Source organism: Cataglyphis hispanica, chromosome 12, assembly GCF_021464435.1.
Source record: "Cataglyphis hispanica isolate Lineage 1 chromosome 12, ULB_Chis1_1.0, whole genome shotgun sequence".
In the NCBI taxonomy this organism is placed as follows: Eukaryota; Metazoa; Arthropoda; class Insecta; order Hymenoptera; family Formicidae; genus Cataglyphis; species Cataglyphis hispanica.
Window position 1 is genome coordinate 268927 of NC_065965.1, and position 21776 is coordinate 290702.

A 21776-nucleotide genomic window follows, 5' to 3' on the forward strand; every position below is an offset into this window, starting at 1 on the left:
AAAGAAAAAAACAAGTTGTGAAGAAAATCAATTTTTGAATAAAGGCAAAAATTTTGCATGATAACACTCGGAAAATCACTTCCGCATTTATCATACGTCATACGCGCTGGCTTTGGCTTTCTTTAAAACCCTTCGAGTCGTTCGTCATCCCATCGAACTTTTCTAGTCCTTCGGAGAATGCGGATGTTCCCAATGCGTCTAGTCATCGTCCAAAATATGCATCTCATAAAATTGATAAAATTATTTGGTAGAAAAGAAATTGTAAAATAAAACACAACATGATAATGCTAGAAATTTTTAATAATCAAGAGAAATTTTCTAACTTTTTTCTCTCTTCGTCTTCAATATTAAATATGAAGGTATATTCTTTTTTTTTATTATTACTGAGTGCACGGAAAAAAATAATTTTTTTTTCTTTTTAATAATACGAACTATTTTTTTTACATTTGAATCTCTTTCTGTGGTAGCTATATAAGATGCGCCAATGAAGGCTTTGAAAGTTTAAGAAAGGAAGTGGAGAAAAAAGGAAGCGAAAGCCTGTGAAGTATGGATTTTCTACTTGCTTTGTTATAACATATGCATGAACGGTTTGCTCCTCGCGATGACGGCTTCTTTTTGTTTTGCCAAGTAGAATAGTGACAGCGATATATGAAAATGTTTTATTTGATCTTACAAAGGCAAATTTCTCCATGCAAGCATAAATCATTGCAACTTTTGCATGATTCATCAATATTGAACGAAACTGCTTGATTTAAAAGAAAAATAATTTATTGCACACACACACAAAAAGATATCTAAATCTAATTATATTAAATTCGAAAACTAAATCTAAATTTTTAAATAATTAAATTAAATTTTATTGGTCAAGTTATTTTCTAACATTAATTATTATTATATAATAATTTAATATAATATCTATATTGTCATTAATTAGCATTATCTGGTATTAATTTGATACCGATGTATATCAGGAAATATTTTTATATGAATACAGCAGAAATCTGAGATTCTCTTGTTCAGGAGAAACTTTGCAGGATCCTCTCAAATCATAATATTAACTAGCACTTCAAAGTTTAACGGAAACCGTAACTCCGTTCCGTTTCCTGAGAATGATAAGACGTGACCAATAGGAAAGCTTTGATTTTGTTTTGAAAGAAATAAAGTTTCATTTAAAGTTTGAGTCTTATAGTTACGACGAAAAATATACCTTTAGTGATGGGTTTTCACTTTTAATTCAACATTATTCGTCAAATTTTCCGCATCATTATATATATATATATATAAACAAGTGTTTATACGACCAAACTGGCAATTTATTGTTTGATTATTATATCACGACGTTTCGACCATATGGTTTTGGTCCTTATCAAGTGAAACTAAAATTACAATATAATAAATAATGATAGTCATGTTACAAAAAAAAAAGAAAAATAGGATTAAGCAACTTACGTTATAATTAAAAAGTAGAAAGAGAAAAATCGAAATGTCAAACTGACATTGTGTCAACCACTATGTTTGGAATACTGAGATCAACTAAACGACCTTTATTAATTTATCGTATATGTTGTTTAAATTCTCTGTATCTTTTTGGGAATTAATAGTGTTGTCAAATTTTTTAATAAAAAACATTTCAGCTATTTCTCTCTTTCTTACATGTTTTTCGTTATGTAGAATATCAGGCGCTGACCAATCGAAGTCATGATCAAATTTTAGTTTGTGTTTGCTAATTACGGATAAATTACTTTCGTGCTTTTTTATATTATTACAATGTTCCTTGACTCGGGTGCTTAAGTGTCTTTTTGTCTGGCCAATATATGAAGCGCTACAATTCTTACAATTTATTTTGTAAACAACCTCCGTTCTATTGCTAATAGGCAAACTGTCCTTGCCGCGTTTAATCAATGAATTTAATTTTTTAGGTATATTGTAAACCACTGTCAGTCCCATATTTTTAAGCAACCGACCAACATCGTCACTCAAGCCTTCGACAAACGGTAGTGCGATGTAGGAGGGTTTGTCTGTATCAATTTCCCCATCACCTAGAATGCTACTGCTCCGGTGTTTCAAAAAATTCAGTCTCTTACAAATATAACGATTAACAATGTGTGTCGGAAAACAATTATTAAGTAAGATCTGCTTCACGACATCAATGTTTTTTCCATGAAACTGGTCGTCAGATAGTAAAATAGCTTAAAGAGTTAGCTTTGCGCGCTATCGAAAAACGTTGGAATGACATCGCTCCGAACACAAAATTTAATTTGCCTCAATTTTTATATACAGTGGAAGTTATTCTAGATTCGACTAGTTTTTCTTTTAATGGAAAGTTTTATGAACAGATCTTTGGCAGCCCTATGGGTTCTCCGTTATCACCTATTTTAGCAGATATTGTGATGGATGATTTGGAGACACATTGTTTAAGTCTACTTGGGTTTGCGGTTCCTGTATATTATAGATACGTAGATGATATTTTTGCTATTGTTCCACGTGCAAATGTTGACGAGATTGATTTGATTTTCAATAGTTATCATCCACGTTTAAAATTCACACATGAAATAGAGTCGGATTCATGTATCAATTTTTTAAACACCAGTGTTATCCGTTCCAATGGAAAAATTTTAACAAACTGGTATAGAAAAGCTACGTGTTCCGATAGATACATAAATTTTTATTCGAGCCATCCTTTTAAATATAAGTTGAACACCATTTTTAATCTTGTTGACCATGCTATTTTACTATCTGACGACCAGTTTCATGGAAAAAACATTGATGTCGTGAAGCAGATCTTACTTAATAATTGTTTTCCGACACACATTGTTAATCGTTATATTTGTAAGAGACTGAATTTTTTGAAACACCGGAGCAGTAGCATTCTAGGTGATGGGGAAATTGATACAGACAAACCCTCCTACATCGCACTACCGTTTGTCGAAGGCTTGAGTGACGATGTTGGTCGGTTGCTTAAAAATATGGGACTGACAGTGGTTTACAATATACCTAAAAAATTAAATTCATTGATTAAACGCGGCAAGGACAGTTTGCCTATTAGCAATAGAACGGAGGTTGTTTACAAAATAAATTGTAAGAATTGTAGCGCTTCATATATTGGCCAGACAAAAAGACACTTAAGCACCCGAGTCAAGGAACATTGTAATAATATAAAAAAGCACGAAAGTAATTTATCCGTAATTAGCAAACACAAACTAAAATTTGATCATGACTTCGATTGGTCAGCGCCTGATATTCTACATAACGAAAAACATGTAAGAAAGAGAGAAATAGCTGAAATGTTTTTATTAAAAATTTGACAACACTATTAATTCCCAAAAGATACAGAGAATTTAAACAACATATACTATAAATTAATAAAGGTCGTTTAGTTGATCTCAGTATTCCAAACATAGTGGTTGACACAATGTCAGTTTGACATTTCGATTTTTCTCTTTCTACTTTTTAATTATAACGTAAGTTGCTTAATCCTATTTTTTTTTTTTTTTGTAACATGACTATCATTATTTATTATATTGTAATTTTAGTTTCACTTGATAAGGACCAAAACCATATGGTCGAAACGTCGTGATATAATAATCAAACAATAAATTGCCAGTTTGGTCGTATAAACACTTGTTTATTAATTTATTTACTGGCGACATTTTTAAAATTAAACATAATATATATGTATATATATATATATATATATATATATATATATATATATATTTAAATAAGTGCGAAAAAAATTTTAGGAGATGATTCTTTATCAAAAATTGAAGACAGTCTTTCATGTAAACATATGCACTCCTATATCCTTCCTTGAGAAGTTTCACTCCTTCAAAGAAGGAAATAAAAATTAGATTTTTTTTTAATTATAATTTTATTTCATTTTTTTCAATATTTACTATTAATTACTATTTTTTAATTATAATTTTTTTAATTATAATTTTTAATTATAATTTTTAATTATAATTTTATTTTATTTTTTCAATATTTACTATTATTTACTATTAATTACTATTAATTACTATTAATTTACTATTAATTAATTACATTAATTATAATTACTAATTTTGTTTCGCTAGCTTTTTGTCTTCTAAAATTTAACTTCCCGTAAACCTATGTCACTTAACACAGATGCTATGCATAATAATGTATTTTATTTTTTTTTCTTTAAAACTATTGATTTTACGAAAAAATAAAGAAAATAAAAAAAGTTTCTAAAGGAATCAAGCGTTCTAACGCATATTTTTAGATGATCATATTCAAATTCAATTCAGGGTCAAGTTAAAAAGTTTTAATAAAAAATTGAATAGAGGTTGTTAGTTTCATTCTCTTATAACGTTACGCGAAGATTAAAGAAATAAGCATTCTTTCTACTAGTGGACAATGTCTACTAAATTTCATTTTTTTAACATGTTCAACATTCAAAAAAAAAAAAAAAGATAAAAATTTAATTTTTACCTCCCCCTTTAGAAGAGTGTAACTCCTCAGAGAGGAATATAGAAATATATGTTTTTTAAATCAAACTCCTCCCCCCCACCCCGCCCCTTAATTTTTCACAAAGAATCATTTCTTAAAATTTTTTGCCTTTATTTAAAAACCTATATTTAAAATTTTTCTGTTCTATTTCATATTGTTTTATATATTTTATTAATCTATTCTTATTTATTATTTATTATATATTATATTTATTATTTATTATCTTATTTATTATATTTATTATATATTTTGAAAGCATCGTTTTTCTGAATCGAGCCTAGTATATGATAAAGCGTGAAATCGCTCGCTTGTAGAATAACAAAGCTTGTAAATAAGCCAAAAACACACAATGTTGAACACGCGATAAATTCGCTGAGGCAGCAGGTGTATCAATCTGCCTGGAATTGATGGATAGACTACGTCGCTTGTGCGTTGTCAAGGGAAAAAAAATGATAAATTTTTAGTTTACTGATCGTCCCATTTGGATTTCGTATAATTTTGATTTTATTTATTTACATTTATTGAGAGAAATTTAAGAATCAAGCAATATGTATATTAGCATTGCGATGTACAAAGTACATAAAGATAAATTAGTTAATATGATTATATTTATAGCATATCGTCAAACTGCTTATTCAGAGTTCTTAAATTGTCAAAGATATGCTTTTAATTAAAAGATCTTTAAATTTTGAAGCTGTAGTAATAATAATATATAATAGCACTTTTCTAAAATAATTTCAATGTTAACTTTTGACAGTTGTGAATGCAAATATTATATTATGTTAGTATTATACTTACACGATATTGCATAGACAAAAACAAACATGATGTATGATTAGTTTATCCTAGCTTGTTGATTAAGAGTCATCAATCATCGTCCGGTCCGCTTAAATGGCCACAATATCTCGACTGTGAATATCCAATTAAATTGCAGTGACAATAGCAGCAGTCTGCAAGACACGATGCCGGTTTTAAGTGTTAATCCTTGCATTGTGCGACGCTAAAACAGAATCGCATGATTATGAATGATTCAATGACGGCTGCAATTATGAATAGTAGGATGCCAGCTCCACTTAAAGCACAAACTCTTTTTTCAATTCATTTTCATACACGAATACTCTATTATTCTCGACCTTCTTCGTGATATTGAAAGGAAGTTAATAGTTGTAGCTGTGTATGAAGGTTTAATTATGTTCTGTGAGAGAAACGTTAAATTTTAATTAGTCATAATACAACGTTCAATGTGCGCACGTTATAGTCTTTAAACATGCGCTACAGACTGATTTATCGATCAGAACCGATTTTGGTTGTTAATATTGCATGATATTACTATTAATGAGATTCTAAAGTTTAATCAATGATAATTTTAATCAAATATATACAGGGTGTCCAAAATAACTCGAATAAATATCTGAATATCTCGTAAACAGTGGATATTAGGAAAGAATTGTTCAAATAAATTGTTGCGGGCTATATAGGAAATAAGCTGGCCAGCACTTTATATTTCATGCATACATTTATCCGACTCAACTTTTTCTAAATGAACCACTCTAATTTTTTATATGATTTAATATCTCGAAATGATTATGCTTAGAAAGTTATAAGGACGGCCAAAAATTGAATAGTTTAATTTAACAATATATAAAATATAAAATATCTCGTAAACTATTCAATTCTTAGCCATCTTACTTTTATAACTTTTTATGTAAAATAGATTGCGAGGTAATCGGTTTATATAAAAAAAATTAAAGCGATGAATTGATGGGATCATATCTAAATTACTTCTTATATATCCCGTAATTTTTATTTAAACAATTTTTTAATTATTTTTTTAACATCTACTGTTCACGAGTTCTTCAGATCTATTATTTTACGTCAGAACCTTGTATACGTTGTTGCAGTTTAGTTAATTAATAAATAAATATTTTCTCCGCGGTAATTTCTAAACGTATCATTTGCAAGCTTCAACTCTGTTTTGATTTTCTGCAATTTATATTATATATTGTTATATTATTCATGTTGTTAGAAAATATGGTAATCCATTGTCATCCTCTCTCTCTCTCTCTCCTTCCTCCCCTCTCTCACTCTCTCTTTCTCTCTTTCTTGAAAGATTAACTTTGACAATTTAACAATTTGACAATTGATAGGATAGTCACGTGCTTTCTTATTATTTCAAAAAGACGTAGGAACGTAATGTGTTCTAAGAAAAGAGAAAATCAATAGTTCGCCTAAATGTTAAGAGCAAAACGAAATGAGCGAGTAACAATGTATAAACGCGGCCTGTGAATAGCAATAATCACGACGAGGATTCTCTTAAGAAGATATTGAGCGAGTTGATGACATTAGTCCTTGCTACTATCTGGCATCTTATATCGAACTTTTAATGGCGCATTTACATTTTTTCAAGTATAATGAAGTGCTTGTTGAGCTGTATTTTGGAAGTTGAGCGTTCTTATGATTCACCGTCACTCCTAAAACTTGAGAATTTCGTCAAGACTTCTCAGGAACATGGTCTATGATAGTCTTGAAAGATATTTAAATCTAATTAATTATAATCTATACTCGAAAAAAATCGTATAAAAGAAAGAACAATGACAAATTTTATTTATAATATTCGTAGTTTATATCACATTTTGTACAAACATCTTTGTGTATAAAAAAATGATTATATTTAATCATAACTTATATTTATCTAAAAAAAGATAGAATATTGCGAACAAGTTAACTGTGTTACGATGTTACGAGAATTAAATTTAGATTCTGCGTTAGTTCTTGTCGCTGCTCCCCCGTTGCATAGCGAAGAATTCAATTAGTCGCCCGAAGGTCCGACATTTTTACTTATGCCATTTCTTACAGTCTCTTCAATTCGATCTTTTAAATAACGCTTCTCTTCCGTCGACCTTAAAAACGAAAGTGCAATTTTCCGGGACCAGCATCCTCGCGAAGATCTCGAAATCCTGTGGAAGAGTCCGGCTTTTCCGGATCTCTGACTCGACTGCCGCGATTTTGCATTTTAAAACCGGTGATCTTAATTTCAATCAATTTTTTTTGCGCTTGCAAGTGCTTTACATTAAAAAAAAAATTCGCCGTTTTTTCTTCCACGCCATGATCGCGCGCATAATTTCGAAAGATTACATTGAAATATTTGCGTGGACCCGGATGTTTCATTTTTTTTTTTTATATCAATATCGGGACTTTATATTATCTGTAGACAGAACGCATTAAAAAGTATAGAAGCGATTAAAATGATCATGACATTTTTCAGCAATTAAAATGATTATGATATTTCTCGATTTAATCGATTCTACTGCACGTTTCGATGATATTTCAATAAATGATATGACTTAATCATGTTATACATTTTCTTATTTTTCATCGTCATCAGTCTGCTTTACGTTTTGCAACTTAAGCAGAAAGAAGGAAAATAGCACGGGTTATTCTCGCGAAAATATCCGAGCGCTCGTTTCCGTGACCGTACTTTTAACAACTTACGCAGTTACGCTTGTTTTACTCCGAAAGAATCTTGATCCATTCGTTACAAAGTTTGAATATTGGAACGTTCAACGTCATTCACTTTCTTTTTTATTAAGAAAGAAAGCCATTTCAATAAAACTAAAAAAAGAATTGATTATGTAAAAATATTGAAAAGTACCATAAATTCAATAATCGAATATTCAGAATTTTAATAATATGCTTTTTATTATTTTATCATCTTAATATTACAACTTTTAATTACAACAAAAAAATTCTTTTATTTAATGTATGATATAGACTTTGATATATGTTAAAAAAAATAGGCGTGATCTTTTTCCGAATAAAACTACGCAATTAATTATTAAAGAGAAAACAAGATAAAAATTATGCAAATTAGAAATTTGCACATTGCTTCCTGGTTTTTCAATTTTGACTTCTTCATAGAAGAAAATATCTCAAATAATTGGCGAAAATTACAGAGTGTACAAACATTTCTAAGAAAATTTAAAAAGTGAATTCTTTTATCGATCTTTAAATTCAATTCCAATCATCCTTTAATAATACTCTATTCATGTAAAAAATTTAATCTGATATTTAAAATTTACGAAAGTTAGAGCATGCACAGACATTCCTCAAAAAATTCAAAATTTTATAAAAAATGAACTTTTTCATCTATCTTCACCAAATTTAATACCAGCCATCCTTTAATGATACTCTACTTATGTAAAAAAAAATTTAGCCCGATATCTCAAAAATTGCGAAAGTTAAAGATTGTACAATGTACATTTCGTATATATATATAGAGTGTCATAGACCACCCGTACACTCCTTTTCTTCCAAAAACTAAGCACTTTAGAGAAAAACGTTTTGAACAAAAATTGTATGGTTTTGAGGGGAACATAAGATGGTGGTCATTGGTTTGACCTTGGATGGCATCGTTAAGGTCAAATCAAGGACATCTTTAATTTCTTAAATAGAATCCCCTATTTTTTATTGCATATTCTTATAGCTTATGTCGAGAGCTTTCCAAAACACTATAATAAAGTATTTTTTCATTAAGAATTTTTTGAGTTATTTTGTATTTTAATCTGACATATTTTAGTATAAAATATAAAATATCTCGAAAATTATTTAGTTTTCGATAATTGATATCGTAATACTTTTATGTACAAAATAATAAGATGAATCAAATGGTGTACAGAAAAGAATTGTTTAAAAAAAAATATGCAATTATTTGCAATATATTTTTTTATAACAATTATTTTTTTTTTTACTCCACTACTTTATTATAGTGTTTTGGAAAGCTCTCGACATAAGCTATAAGAATATGCAATAAAAAATAGGGGATTCTATTTAAGAAATTAAAGATGTCCTTGACTTGACCTTAACGATGCCATCCAAGGTCAAACCAATGACACCATCTTATGTTCCCCTCAAAACCATACAATTTTTGTTCAAAACATTTTTCTCTAAAATGCTTAGTTTTTGAAAGAAAAGGGGTGTACGTGTGGTAGGACACCCTGTATATATAATTATACCTATATATGGACATCTTTTTTTATAATAGGATTTTTCAATGCTTTAGAGCATTCTAAACACATAGAAAACTGTAAAAAAGATTTTATCCCGAAAATAAAGCTTTCTCTATGAGGAAGCAGAAAGCACGTGCTCGCTATACATTCCATATTTTTCCATATTTTCCTATTCCATATTTTATTAAGAAACTCTATATACCAAGAGCGATAACACTGCGAATATAACAGTTTCTAAAAAATTAAATCTCTAGCACATGTAGCTTGATTGTCCGAGAGGGCTCTATGAGAAGAGACACTGAAGGGAGAAGAGATTGTTTCCCAAAAAACGCAGCAATTTTTGACGCGCCAGGCAAGCAAGCAACACAGCAGATTGCTTCTCAAAGCTATTTTTGACATAATGGATAATCATAGAGGATACTTGTAGTAATAATGTTAAGTGCAAGTGGTTGAAAAAAGGGCTATTTCCTGCACGTAAATGCTGGAGATTACGTTCCTTAATAAATAAGTTCGAAAGGTCAGCCTCGCGAGAGCTTAAAGGAGATTTGCAGAAGGAAAGTAATAGAGTAGCGAGCAGACACACAATAGCCTCCCTACGGAGGATTATAAGAAATAAAATGCTCATCTCCTCTCTCTCTTTCTTTTCTGGTCAAGCTCTGATATGGTCGTAAACGTTAGATTGGGACGTGAGCGTCACGAGGCCGGGCTCGTGTTCTCGGAGAAATCGAGTGTCCTTTATGTTACACGTGATATGAATAAATTTACCTGTCGTATTTTGTCATTTAAAAATTTAAAACGAAAAATATTTGACGATAAAGTCAAGCTTCGACTTTGAAAATTTGGAATTCATATGGGAATCAGGGAACAACTTTATCTCTAAATTTTTCTTAGGTCTCATGTGTTTGCAATGATTTGAAAATATTTTTTCGCAAAATAAAGTCCCATGATACGCTCCATTACTGAAATGAAATATGATAATACGCGATGGAATTGAAGTCTTGATTGATCAGCGAAGAAAGGGTGGATTTTCAAAGAGAATTATGAGCGATTTCCATGAGTTAAGGACACGAAACGTGCGTCGAAGACGATGATACAATGACCTCTTTCAAGTATCCAAGGACCGAAGTAATATTGACGACTAGGGCAATGTATGTAATGGCTTCCTTTGAAATCGATAAACATCAGAGGAAAACCGGCGACTATTCGATAGCTAATATATAGAGAAATGGCGATAGAAATTGGAAGAGAGAGAGAGAGAGAGAGAGAGAAAGAGGGAGCTTTGATATTTGCCAAAATTTATCGACATGCATAGCTGAAGAATTTCATCCACAATGAAACCACACGAGCGCACCGTATTCATGTTTCAAATAATGCGATTATACATCAGAATAAATTTTATTATTTTTCTAATAAAAATAAAATTTTTTGTAATAATATCTTTCTCTAGGAGACAGAATCTTTGAAGCAAAATGTATTTAGAATGTATTCTTGGAAAATCTAAATCATGATATAAACAAGTCAGCAATATAAATTAAATCAGCAAATGTGTGTTTTTAATTAGCTTGGCAATTTGCAAAAATACATATTTTAACATAACTTATTAATACATATAACACATACATATAATACATTTATACATTTATACATACATTGGAAAAATCCTGTTGTTTTTTATTATTCTTTATCTCTATAAATTCAAATTTATTTAAATTGTTTTTTAAGATATTAAATTTCCACGAGATTTAAAAAATATTATATTTTATATAAATTTTATATTTTATTACAAAATATGAAAAAGATTTTTTTTTTACACAATTAAAGCTTTCCAGATAAACAGTTGATTTTTTATCTCATATATAAATATGATAGAGAATTTAATTGTAATTAATTGCGAACTTTTATTACATCCACGTAATAATGATACGAAAGGGAAGAAGATTATTTAAATTACTGAATATTTTCCAAAACCGTAAAAGTGCATATTTATATACGTGCGATATTTGCGCAACAAAATGAAACGCAGGTAGAATATTTCATGCGATACTCATCACGATAAACAAATTTCCAACGGCACGTGTGTATATGCATGTTATGTTGCGTGTGAACGTGCCGTATTAAAGGATTTTAAAGCGATGAAATGTCATCAAAAGCATTGTTATATTTTTAAATTTTAATGATAAAAATCGACATTTTTGTTTGCACATCTCGGTTTCTTGTTTTGTAGCTTATTAAAGAGAAAATTAATATAAAATTATGTAAAGATATATATATATATATATCTTTATATTAATTTTATTAATTTTATATTAATAATTATATATTAATTTATAATAATTTTTTATTTATATATTAGGTTGGGAAAGAAATCCATTATTTTTGCGTGCCATCTACCGAAAAAATAATGGATTTCTTTTTCCCAACCTAATATTTATCATAATTTTATATTATTAATTTTTTCTTATATATATATATATATATTATAAACAATTATAAATAAAAATAATATTTTTGTTTGCACATCTCGGTTTGTTGTTTTGTAGTTTATTAAAGAGAAAATTAATATAAAATTATATAAAGATATATATATATATATATATATATATATATATATATTATAAACAATTATAAATAAAATAATATAATTATATATATTATAAATACAACATATAAAGTTATGTGCGTGAATATATAAAGAGTTATTAAAGTTTAATGAAAGTGGTATGTCGTGTAGCAATTATAATTATAAATTACAATACTGTGTAACAATTATACAATTACAAAGTATATTACTAGGCATTATTATGATCTTTTTTTGTTGGCGAAAGAGTGACGGAGAGAGAGAATGACGTTATGAAAGAGGTGTCGCTCGTAGAAATTCCGCATACCGGATATGATTTACAAGGTGCGAGTACATGAAAACAAGCTGTTTAAGATAAACGCGACGGTAGTATTGTCTGATATAGGCTCTAAAGGGATAAAGCTTAATGCTTTCTATGCACGATGTTATCTTTATCCCCGGATTTACTAATATTGTGGGAAGAAATGCAGCTGCGGATCCGCTTGCCGGATCTCCACAATGTCCATATCTTTTCTCCTTCTTTTATTTGTCATTGAGAAGGCAATTTTATATAAACAAAGCATTTATCGTAAAATAAACATTTATCGCAACACGGTGGTAAGAATTTTATGTTACATTCTTGAGATTTCATCAATCAAATAAATGACTATTCTTTTGCCCTTATTAAGACACTCTCGCTAAAGAGAAAATTCCCATCGAAAAATATCCCCATCAATCCTTACATCACCCTAAAGACCACCGAGTCAGAGTCATTGACATATTGCTTCAATTATTTTTACTTTTCAAGTTCCCAAGTCAATTTACAAGCTCAGCATCGTTTTACATTTGCCTTAGAAATTTATTAATATAACATTGTGTTGTAATTTTTCTTTTTTTTTTTTTTTTTTTGAGCATTTAATGTTGAATATTTAATTCTCATTCTCAAGAAAGAATGAATATCTTTTAAGCGGTGAAAATGTTTATAATTTACTACAATTATAAAAAAAAATTAAATACATCGATTGTCAGTGGGCACGCCAAAAATTTTTATTTTATATTTGTGCAATATCAGTATTGGAATTGTGTCAAAAATTTTCTCCGGGATATCTGCAAGTTCATCTCACCAAGGTGCGCAGATATATTTCTTGTTAATGAGAGTCTTCGCTTTTCAAAATGGACGACGAGTAATATCAACACCTTGTAAAGTTTATGGGATTTTTTTAAGCTGAAAACTGGAAAAACACGATCTTTCCTCTTACTTCGTTTAGTGCTTTGACGGCGGCTTTAATTACAGAGACTTTATCGCAGACGAATAAAATAATCGGATGATACCGGCTGTATCAATCATGAACGAAAGTTACAACCATCGCGGCAAATCCTCCCAACTTTCTCTCTTTCTACAACATTTGCGGCAATCCCGCCGACCCCAAAAGGATACTCGGGCGAACGACGTGTCCGGGAAATCCACTTTAACCAAGTACAAATCCAAGCGAACCGCGCGTGGCAAAAGGCCGTCTTTATCTACTTCCACCTCGCGACTACCTAAGTGCGATTTCGTACGCTGAAATTTCATTAGTACGGTACATAATGCGAACGAGTAATGGTTCAAAATTATTTCTCACCTCAAGATGTTTTCGTGTTACTCTCTAACAAGAATAATCGCTGCTTTTGCTGCGATGTAAGGATAGTAGTCCTTCGTACCTCTTCATTTTCATTTAGGAAAATGCGTAAATAATTACTTAAATAATTATTTGAATAAATAACACAATGTTAGAATATTAATTAGTGTCTCAATAATTGATTCAATGAATAAAAACTTTGATGTAACAATAATTTAAGCTACTTTTATTTACTCTAATATAAATAGTTTCTATGAAAAATCATGAAAATTAAATTAAATTAAAACTTTCTCTTTAAAAATCACAGAAATTAAGTTAAATTAAATTAAACTTAAATATGACAATCTCAAACAGATTTGGGATATTTAATAATCTCAAAAAGATTACATACATGAGTACTAACATTAAGTTAGTTGAGCTACACTGAGCTAGAGATATCAAAGTCCAATAACGAAATAAAAGATCAAACGATCAAAACAAATGGATGCACAGAGAATCCTACAAAAATATCAATGCTTGTAAACGAGAGATCTGGCTTTTGATCAGGGATCAGTTTTGGCGAACGTAACAATTTCGCGGCGCGTTGCACATTTTTTACGCAGGCAAGTGATTTTTGATAGATAGCGAAATTGGGAGGGCAGGAAATCGCATTGTTTTGCGTCCCTACGTGACGCACGTCGACGTGGGGGTGCGTGGGGGTAACGGCGAAACGTTGCAAGGGTGCGACGCCTACGCACGAGTGCGTGCTGCCATTCGTTATATAAATCTCAATGTCCGGTCCTACGCGTCCTCTTCCACGCAAAGTCGTCGGTTGACGATCTATTTATATTTCTACACGAAGGTCTCCCTGCGCGCGAAAGAGTGAGAAAAGTCGAGGCGTCGTCGTGCGACATCGGATACCTCCCTTGCATCGAGTTATTTTTAGAAACTCTCCCCGGTTAGAGTAGTCGCTTACTTCGAAAACGAGTGGGTCCAGTTTTGACAAAATATATATTTTATTCTTTTCTTTTTTTTTTTTTTTTGAACTTTTGAAGATAAATTAATGTGATATATTGATTTGAAAAATTAAGTACTATAATTTAGTACTAAATTATAATTTGAACTATAACGTCTCTTAAATTTTATATAAATATAGTAATATATTTATATAAAGTTATATTATTAGTCAGATATTTTTGTAGAAAAGAAATTTTCAATTAAAATTATATAAATAATTATGTTATACATATTATGTATAATAATAGCTTTTTAAACACGGACGAGAGGCACATAGAACACGTGATCATTTTTAAAAATATTGACGATGTAGAAAAATATTATTAGGAAAAATAAAATATTTTAGGGGACATACTATCTTCGAAAATAATATGCTTATTACTTTCTTTGTAAAGCTGCTGCAAAGAAAAAATTTTGAGGTAAATTTTTCTTTTCTCAATAGAAAAAAAAAAAATGTATATTTGAATATAATGCATATCATATTTAGACGAATATAGTAATTATGTTTATAAAAATGGTTGTGCTGTTAATCTCAAATATTAAATATTAAATATTAAATATTACAATCTTATATCTCCAATTATAAAATTACCAATTATCATTTCATTTCAAATCATTATTGATCCTTTTTACACGCATCTGTCATTTAAGTCGTGCCAAGCTTTGGAGAGGTGAAAGACACCGAGGAATCGGACGATTCTCAGCGGCGAGTTACCTGTCTGCGTAGCTTACCTGCGACATCCGAGGTCGTGGCACCTACGTGACGGTGCTTACCTCGTTTCGCAAGGTGCGTAGAGGTGTCGGTGAGGGAGCGCGAGTTTCCCCGCACCTGCGGCCACGCTTGCGCGTCGAACCACGCAGCCGGGAATGGTGGTGGCGGGTGAGCCAGGAGAGAGGGTGCGAGGTAGCCTGCTACGGCCGGGTCGACGTCGACGAGAGCTGTCAGAGCGGCGTCGCGACGCGAGCCTTCCGCGTCCTTCGGTTTCGCTGATAGCGCGCGCTGCTAGTTCAAACTCGGTACAGGTGTGCTCCACTCGATCGGAAGGACCGGAAGAAACCCTCACCTGTTACATCAACGAACGAAGATAAAGCACGGACGTTGGTCGTAACCGCGGGGACGTGCACAAAAGGACATCGCGAGAGGGACGTCGTCGAAGGCGCCACGGCGGCGTAACAGGTACGCGTTATCATCCATCTTTCTTTCTTTCGCGGTACCCTCGGATCTCTCGAGATTCCGAAACTAAAAGGATGAACTCGGAACGATTTGTATTCCTTATTCAGGTAATTCATAATACGATGCTGTTTCCTCACGAGGAAATACTGCGTTCCGCATATTTTCTGTTGCATCGCACCGCGGTGACATTTTGCGCCTTATTGCACATCGATTTATATCGCCGATTAATCGATCAAACTTAATTGATCGACTCGATTGACCGTGGCGGTCAATGAGCGTTAGATAACTTTGTGTTTCGTTGAATTAATTGGTAACGTTCACAGCTTGCGCTATCTTGATTCATAGCGTAATGGTCGTCCGTTTTATCCCTCTGACCATGAATGGTCGCGAAAACGTTGTAAATTATTGATAGTTATATGTATATATAAAGCAAATAAATTTCAGATTCTTTCTTTTTTTTGTAATTGTTTTTTGTAATTATTCTTATTATTGAGAATGACGATCCGTGTTTAAATTTCTTAAAAATATTATCTCTATTTTCGACACTATCTTTTTAAATTTTGAATTTTCAAAATTTTTATAAAAAATTATTAAAGATATTTTAACCATTAAAATTATTAAAAAATATAAAATTAGATTTGACATTGAAAACTATTTTACTTAAAAATGTAATTACAGCTCGAAATGAAAAGTTTCTCTTATTTCATTAAGTTATTAAATTAATAGGATTCTTTATTATTTTATGACATAAATTGTATTAAAATAAAAAATCATTATAGCTTAAAAAAAAAACAACATAATTCTCGTAAAAATTCTCGTTCGCGATATTTTCATAGGACAATCGAATATACGCTATATTTAACTTGGTATTATTGAAAAGTAAATAACTCACCGACCTTGCTAAATTAATTCTTCTTGAACGAATTGAAAATAAATTTGTTCAAATATTAGTTCAGTACCACCTCCAACAATATTTGCGAAAATTCATGATCTTAATGAACTCAACGTCTGAAATAATTCAAAGGCATGAAACGAGGAGCTTCCTCGAAAAGAATACAATAAGTTAGAGCTAAGAAGGTCTGCAGATATTTTTATATTCTCTAATCGTATTATATTTCTATATTTGTAAAATACAGTTTATGTTAAAATACTACCGCTCTGCGGTTTGATATGCGGTAGTCGAAGCAGAATCCGTAATCATGTAATTTTATTGAGAAGATTAGTTAGGTTAGGTGCAATAAAATTCTCATATCTCGTATGCGTAAATGAAATCATTTGTATATGTCGATAAATGGAACTATTTTTTTTTCAAAATACATCGCTTTTAAAGAAAATTGAATCTTTTATTACGAATACTTGGCGGTTTATCAATATTGTCACATATACAAAATATACAATGCTAGAATTGCTAAGATTAATTTTCACAATCGAATTTTTCATATAAAGAAATCTGTGTGTGATACATTTCGCAAAAAAATTTTAATTATCTTAATAATATAATAGAATTATATATACATATAATAATAATATAATACAAATATTTTTAGTTCTTGATTTTGTAATAAAAAAAAACCAATTTTTTTCAAAATCATCAATAAATTCTTGTTATCAAAATTAAGATCAGTTTCTTGGATCACTCGGTACATAACAGTTATTTACAAATGCAATTAATTGATTGATTTTATGTATGATATAAAATTTACACAATTTTTAAACATTTATGATTGATATAATGAGAAAAAAAAAGAATATATTTTCTCTCTCTTTTTTTTCTCTCTCTCTCTCTCTCTCTGTAATATCTTTCAGAAAAGTATTGACTATACTCGCGAAGAGCACATAACCATAGCTCCCCAACCGGTTAATAAAGATCCAGAATGGCTCTTTAAAAAATACGTTTCCATGGGATATCAGTTCTCGAACGTCCCTTTCTATGCAGTCCTTCTATGAAAGACTTTAATAGCGTGAAACGTAAAATACTTGCTCTTTTCAGCGATTATTCAGCGGCGCCGATAAGCATTGTCTTCTAGTAAGAGCACTCAAGTAATAATAGTTATTCAAGCGACAATAATTCTTATTGAGACAAAAATCAATATCGATTGTTCCGGAAAAGAGCATTCAGATTGTCCGATCTTCCGAGAGACGCATCATAAATGCATGCGTTAACGTAAATCTATAATCATATATAGATATACTAAATGTATATATCTTTAATCGTGACTATACTTTTTTAATAAAATATACATATTAAATATATATATATATATATATATATATATATATATATATATATATGCAGAATGCATGATACGATAATATATTTAAAAAGAAATTATATATGTTTGTTTTATTAATTTAGTTTCCAATCTAATTACATAGTCAAACAAAATTATACAAATAAATACTTTAACAAAATTAATTAATTATAAGCAGTAATAAAAAATGTATCTTCAATGTATAATTATCGCAAGATAATAAAAATTAAATTTTGTATACATTTATAGCGACAAGAATTTAATTTAAAATTTGTCATTTTTACATTACTGCTTGTCAATTAAGACTGCTGTATTATCGTATGAAAAATTATTGTGAGACAAATTATATACTTACTAGTAAAGTACGATATGTCGCGCCTGGCGAGAATTTTCCTTAAGGAAAATTAGTGCCGATCAAGTACGACAGTTGTTCAAGCAGAACTTTAGACGGGTAAAGAGCTCTATTTTTCTGAAACATACAGATTCATTTATCATCGTTATCCGTCACTTGAAACTTCGCCCGCCTACTCTTATTTGTCGCAAACTTTAGCTAAAATCCGCAAGAGATGAGATTTCCCTGAGATGCTGGTGGCTATGTCTCGCATAAAAAACACGCCATTAGAACGGCCGCGAATTAGGCCGCGACTATCGATGACGAAAAATCTCGCGAAGAAATTGCCACCGTTTAAGAAGTAGGTCCGCCATAAATCGATTACGCGGTAACAGTATTAAAAAGCTATTCATGAAGTTTCGCTGCTGCGCCATAGCCATGCTAATATTCTCGCTCTTCACAAAAGATTCTTGCATATTCGCATGAATATTGATATTCCAGCAAGCGAGTATGCGAACGATACTAGTTATTAACTTAAGAGAGAGAGAGAGAGAGAGAGAGAGAGAGAGAGAGAGAGAGAAAGAGAGAGAGAGAGAGAGAGAGAGAGAAGATCTCGTGCCTTCTAATATTTATGGTAATCACAAAATCGCCGTCCGACGAGAGAATACTACCGAGTGTGTTGAACAACGAGCTTCTTACAACTAAATCATATAGGCCGCAAACTTGAGAGCCATTCCGTAAATGTCATATTATATAATTTATATGAGCCATAGGCTGGATCAATGATGAGAGTAATTTTTCCTATTTCGTAAACCAAGAAAAAGTTCATAAAAAATTTATTTCATATAAAACTTAGCTGCTACATATGATGTTTGTTGTTATGGATTCTATATGAATCTATCTTTATAGATTCATATATCCTCAATATTTATTGTATTATAAACTCTGAAATAAGGACAAGTTTTTATTTTTTCTGATCTTTATCACTTTATTCGATATAATAATTTATACAATTACAATTTCTTAAATTAATATTTTTTTAGGATATTATAATTAGTATTTTTTCAAAGAGCACCTGTTCCCAAAGCAGTTAAATAAAAATTTAAATTAAAATTATTCGGAAAAGATTCGTGTTTCCAGAATGACATTTTTGAAAATTTCAGTAGAACAGGTCAACGCATATTCAGCCAAAGCTCTACTCAGCTATTTTACTTGTCTGACTCTTTTATTTTTTCCTATTCTTTACTTATTATTTTTAAAACATTTTTTTTTTAAATTTAATGTTAAATATATAGTGCCTTTTGCGCAATATTGCTATCTTACTTGTATTTTCTCGATCCTTATGTGGAGCATCAACTTTTGTCAATTTAGAATGCTCAAATGTCAGCAAACGATTTTATACCACATATTGTCGTCGAGCAAGTTGTTGTTGCTCGAAGTCCGTGTGACAGCTGCATATCGAATTCCTGTTTCGAGTATTCAACAAGTACCTCGCGAGAGACGGTTGGGCGAATCGAGCCGACGCCACGCATCGATGTACTCGGAAAATTCCTGCATCGAGTCGAGTCCTTACCAAACATTCCGCAACTTAATTACTCTCGATTGTTGAGCAGAAACCATCTCTAAAATAACGAATAAATGAAAAGAGTATTAATTTAATAATTGGAGACGCGTTGCGTCGCACACACAATAGTAGCAAAATTAAAATTGATGAAAGTTAGCATTTGCTAAATTCTAAGATTATTTAATTTAAAAATATAAAAGAAAATAATAAAATTAAGGGAGACAAAAATCAATGCACACACACGCAAGGGAGTCATTTTAATAATAATAATTATCGTATAATATCTTAATTTTTATTCTTTCAATAAAATTGAATATCTAAAAGAGAAAATGACGCATTTCTGCACTTTATTGCGTCTTTAATATAATATATAAAGGATATTTGATGATAACAAAGATTGATAAATATCGTGAGGTCATCGCCATATCGCGCAGTATTTATCGTATAATAAAACATAACATCGAGCAAGAAAAATAAATTCTTAACGCGGTCCTTTCCTTAAGGGAGAGTGTCCAATACGTTTAAATGAAGTATACGCGAGCTACGATGTCACTTACATTTTAAAGAACGCATGCCTTAACGTCCGAAAGAAACTGATGCAGGAAAGAGTACGTGAGCAGAGTATTTTATACGCTAACTAGACTGAGATTTCATATTTTTGCCGTCATACATTGGACATCGTACCTTTTACATAATAAAAATTTCACCAGAATTTTCCTTATTTATGACGTACAGCATGATAATAAATATCATACACTTTTTTTTATCAAGCAACAATACAGCTATACAAAAGAACGTGCAAAGATATGTTTTGTATCTATATACGTTTAGAAAAATATAATCTCTTTGCTTGTAATTTTTTAATCTTTTTCACTGACAATTCTATTCAAAAAGATTATATGATATATTCTCAGAATTCATAACTATAATCTCATTCTCCTTTCTTGTCATAGTAGATCTGCTATTTAGCACAGATTGCGCAGACTTTAATTGCGCTCATCAGGCAAATAATTCAACTGGAGAATTAATTATGGATCATTATCGTCGCAGCTTAATGCTTTAATGTTGAATTTTATCAAGAGACGTACAATTAGCTTAGCTTACGCTGGAGATAATTTTTCGAAGTTGAAGGGCTCTCGCTTATGCCGTCATTTGGAGAGTACCATTTGCGGCTCACCCAAGGCTAGTTCTCGGCAAAATGCCGTGACCAATTAACGTCAGTATCATAGCTTTCCGGGAGAAAGGATACATTTGAGAGCAGGGAAACAAACAAAGGAAGCAGAGTTTAGATACGATTGAACAGCGGTAATAAATTTGTCGGGGAGTAATGGGGAAAGGGCCGAAGTGTTTTTTTTTATAAAAATTAAATAGAAATGACATAGAAGTGAAGCATTTTTGCGAATAAAATTCTTTTTTCTTATACAATCTTATAGCGATTTTAGAGGCTCAACAGATGTACTTCGTTATATTTATTATATAATTGATATAATATCTGCTACGAAATATTGAAACAAATATTTTAAGCAACATTATATATTATTCTTTTTACGAACGAGAAGTAAACATTAGAACGTCATTATCATTAAAATGCATCGTGCCTTTTAATCTACGATAGCTTGTGAAAGTGCTAAATGATGTTCGTCAACATTCTAACGAGAATGCGCAATCTCAAGAACGTAAACTTCTACGCGAAAGACTGTCGTCAAAGATGCCAGCCTTCCGGGTCTGAGAGGAACGGAGAAAGGGAGAGTGGAGACAAAGATAGAGAGAGAGCTGCCGCACGTCGCTCAATTAATCCCTACGC

The 21776-nt window shown here is 30.9% G+C and overlaps 1 protein-coding gene and 1 long non-coding RNA gene across 2 annotated transcripts in view; one reads left to right on the forward strand and one right to left on the reverse strand.

Annotated features, from left to right (window-relative positions):
- Positions 1 to 439: 439 nt before the first annotated feature.
- LOC126853353 (uncharacterized) lies at positions 440 to 2153 on the reverse strand. The gene is made up of 4 exons (XR_007687947.1): positions 1450 to 2153; positions 1208 to 1376; positions 959 to 1103; positions 440 to 742 (listed from the first exon to the last, which is right to left on the reverse strand). It is a non-coding gene; the product is annotated as an uncharacterized LOC126853353 (long non-coding RNA).
- Positions 2154 to 15611: 13458 nt separating this feature from the next.
- LOC126853333 (uncharacterized) overlaps positions 15612 to 21776 on the forward strand; it is a 91987-nt gene continuing 85822 nt past the window's right edge. The window contains exon 1 of the mRNA XM_050598971.1: positions 15612 to 15828. The gene's annotated coding sequence lies outside the window, so the exon portion shown is untranslated. The remainder of the gene's footprint in view (positions 15829 to 21776) is intronic.